Raw genomic sequence first — 4,332 nt, 5'->3', positions numbered from 1 at the left:
CCTGTAGTGAACTGGAAAAAAAGCCACTGGCAAGCCACTTCTGTCAGTAATGCTGTGGGTTTTCCCCTCCTATGGGCCGACAGCTTAGCTTAGGACAGAGCAACAGCCCAGGCACAGGCTCCAGCTCAGCTGAGCACCACACGCTCAGCACTCTGGCCCCCTGTTTGCAGCTGCTGGGGCAGAAACAGCACAGATCTGAACCAGAATGCTATCCCCATGGCTTACACAATTCACAGCCTGATTACCTGGATCACACCCTGCACAGCTCAAGTAGAAGCTCCACAATTTGTCCGTGACCTCCTCTGAAATCATGTTGCACCGGGGCAGCCCCTTGCGGGTGAGCAGGAGCCTTGGGTACATGTTGGAGAACGGCTTGCAGAGAGCAAGGCCATGGGTCTCTGCAAAAACTGATTGCAGCCATCTGAGGTAAACAAAGGAAAAAATCCAGGGTACAGTTATGCTAACAAAGGACTGTTATGTTAACAAAGAGAGAAACTGAGGTACATTATGACCTTGGGGGTGATAAAAAACATCCCTGGGAGAAAAACAGGTTCATAAGAGGGAAGGTGTTTATGCATACCTGAAATACCACAAGGGGCTGGGATATTATAATGTAGCCTTTTCACATGGATCCAATAGATTTGTGAGTAGTATGCATGATTATTGTAGAGTGCTTATATAAGGTGTGATTTCTTTCAATAAAGTTGAAGCTTGCTCTATCATTCACATTGAATCTGCTGCTTGCTTCCTCCGCCCGCCGCAGGGACGTGCGTGTCGGGATGCTCACAGTCACATCCCTCAGCCTCAAGGGCCAGACCCCGGCCCTCGTTCGGCCCTGCACCCTCCACAGCAGCGCTGCTGCTCGGCACAGCACACGCCAAAACACGGGTGCAGCCACAGAGAAAGCCCCTGGCTTTGAGCCAGCTGGTACCCAGCTGCCAAGTCAGGTCAGAGCATGGACAGAGGGGCCCTCAGGCACCCATCTCTGAACCGATGCTGCACTGGCTCTTGGGGCAGTGAAAACGCTTCCGTTTCTCCTTCTCATTTCACTATAACCTAAGCAGACAACAATCATAACACAACCCACCTGATTACATGATGCAAATAACCTACGCTATAAATCCATAAAAGTAATGGGGATAGTATAATGGAGTTCAAGAGAGCAGTTTTAAAATTCTATCCTTTTTTCTACTGACAGTCATTAAAATTTTTATTTAAAAGTGTCTCTTACTTGTAGTTGTCTAACATTAGCATTTCTTAATAGTTAATAGAAGAGCAACAAGTTGCACAGGGACATCTACTGCTGGACCCAACAATACTCTAACCACCACACACATTTCTACCTATTTCGCAATGAACAGAAACGCAGTTCAGTCGGTACGATGAACTGCTCCATCTTGAGAGGATGACAGTAAGCTGCTGAATGGGAAAAAAATTAGAGAAACAACCCCATATAAACAAATAAACACAAGCGGTAAAAAAACCTGCTGCAGGACAAAAAATATATTTTAAAGTGAACAAAGAAAAGCTAGGCAGGGAAAGAGCCTATGTATGTGTGGTATAAATATTCAATCAGTAAAGTAAATTACCTCTCTCAGTTCTCCAATTCTGCGCAATGCTTTATCCTGAGTTTGACCAGAATGTCCTTAGAATAAAAAAGAATAAACATCAGGTATATTAAATGTAACTTTATATATAAAGCATAAATAAATCCACAGAATTCTGCTTCAGCAGAAGAATTAACGACTTGTATTTTTTTTTCAAGTCAAGCTCAATGGGGGTTATCATGAACTGCCAACTGTGGGTTGCCAATCAGATGAAGTCAGCTGATAAAGAACTCAGCAATAAAAAAAGGGCTGGATTACAATAGCTTCAACTTTACTTTGACAAACCAGTATTAGGTTATTCCTCAGAAATCACAGCTAAGGGGTCTTCTGTTACACACACATACACACACCGTATTGTATAAACACACACACAATACACTGAGAATTAAATCTCTATTCGCACTACACATTCTAAGAGCATGAAAAGTAATGCTTACCTGTAGCTTCTACTTCTCCCACTGGATAACTTGATAAGCAGACACTAGCTAAAAAACAGAAATCAGGTATAATGATGATAATGCATGCACTTGGAGCTATCAAAATAAATTGCTACGTTTTATCTCTATCTGCATTTTCAAACTCATCTTCATTTCAGAAAGCTCTTCTGACACAAGCATACTTAATTTTAATCAATGTTTCCTTCTTCCATTTAGAAAATATCTCCAATGTCTTAAAAAAAAATCAAGCCTACATGTCAGGTAATTCAGCATTCATGCACTGTTTTCCCTTCACTGAAAAGGCCTCCAAGAAGATCCATGCTTCAACACAGGCTGTCAAAAAGCAACCCTCTGTAATAACAAATGTTTTCATTCCACATCTTCTGCATATACCCAGCAGGCAAAGGAAGACTGGAAGCGGACAACACTTCTCATTGTAAGCTGACAAAAGGACTTCAGGATTAACTGCACAATTTAGTTTAATTAAAAATTGATCGCAATTGCCTAAGCTGTCCAAAGCTTAAGTAGCATAACGGCTCTTGGAACGAGAATATGCTCTTTACAAATTGCTGGAAATTTAAAGGAAAGCAAAGCCAAAACACCAAGCCAAGAAATATTTAAGTCAAAAGATCTCTTCAAATTCCTATTTAAAATAAAGATTTTTCAGAGTTTAAAATTACTTTTAATTACAAAGTCATATTATTGTACAAGAAAACTAAACCTTCTATGGATGGTTTTCCTTACCTTATTAATGAGATGCTAACTTTTTATCCTACTTTAAATGTGAAAAAAAAATTTACATCTTAAATAATCATTATATATTGAAACTACATTCTTCAGAGCTCTGGCAAAACAATTCCTTCCAACTGACCTAAGAAACTCACAACGACCTAAGAAACTCACAACAACTGAAAAAAAAACCCACAAGCCTTTTTGATAGAGAAAATTAAAGAGTTCCTAGACAGACTGTGCTAAAAAAACCCAACAAAATCCACCAAACTTAACCTACAAACTGAATTCGCAATCAGTGGCAACACTGTTTAGATGATCTTTTAAAAAAATTTGTCTCCTAACACGAGCTGGAAAACAATGAAAGAATTAATAGGAGACAATTACTGAATTAATGGAGATAACTGTTTCTTCAGCCATATGTTGAATACTGTAATTGCTGTACACATATTTTAGATTCCAAGGATTTTGAAACTGACAGCCAAAGGGCTGCACAGGTATTTTTGTATTTGAGGGCAGTAAACACTTGAACAACTGTAAAAGCCAGTGCAAATGTCCAGATTTAAATACAATACACACACAGACTTCCAAAAACCAAAATCCACCACCACCACGTTGAAGCCCTTACGTTTCCCAACAATCTGAAAAATTAGTAGCAAAACTACTTACAGCATTGGTTGTCATTAAAATAGCAAAAAAATAGTCCTTGAAATAACTGCTTTCAGGGAATACCTGGAAATTATGGGCAATAGAACCTCCCTATCTAAAACAAAACGCTTGCCTATCGTGTCTGCACAAAACAGACATTGTGCACTTCAACAAGTTCCAGAAGAAAAGTCCATTTGCTGTCATGCGAGTACGAGCCTTGCTCACCTCTGTGCTCAACTCCACCCCTTGCTACAGGCTTTCAGCAGAAACCTTCATAGGCCTACTTGGTGTAAGGAACCACTAATTAACCTCTATTGCTGACAACATGGAATTATTTACAAACAAGAGAAGAAAAGGATTTCCCTGGTTTATTAACAGAAAAGAATTTGACCTATCTAAACCAAATACAACCAGACTTGCAATAACAACTTAACTTCCAGGTTAGCTCTAAGTCCATCGATTTGCTCCAGACAGGGAAATAAAAGGATTAGCCACTACTGCAGTATCTGTTGGCCTCATCTTTTTCCCCTCTCTGCCCACCTAAGTCACTCACAACACTGCCTACCTCTGAGCATTTTCCCCTGCAACTGCACCGTCGCTGCAGCATCTGCTCTTTGCTGAGGCTGTCCGCGTTTCCCACAGCCTCTTCTGTTTCATTCTTGGTGTCAGAACGCGGACCAAGGTTGCGACCAGCTGTGTCCAAGTCCAGCTGACTCAGTGAGTCTTTCGAATCAGCGCCTAACAGGGACTCCTTGGAAGAACAACAGAACAGGGACTCCTTAGAAGAAGAGCGGAGCAGGGACTCCTTTTACGGGCTTTGAAACAAAGACTCCATGGAGGGAACTCGGAGCTGCAGCCTCTGGGCCAAAGACTGAGTGTCACTCAGCTGCAAAAATTCAAAGCAAATAATT

The sequence above is a fragment of the Athene cunicularia genome, unplaced genomic scaffold, assembly GCF_003259725.1.
Source record: "Athene cunicularia isolate RWA unplaced genomic scaffold, athCun1 SCF_102, whole genome shotgun sequence".
Taxonomy (NCBI): Eukaryota; Metazoa; Chordata; class Aves; order Strigiformes; family Strigidae; genus Athene; species Athene cunicularia.
Note: the sequence above shows the minus strand (reverse complement) of the source record.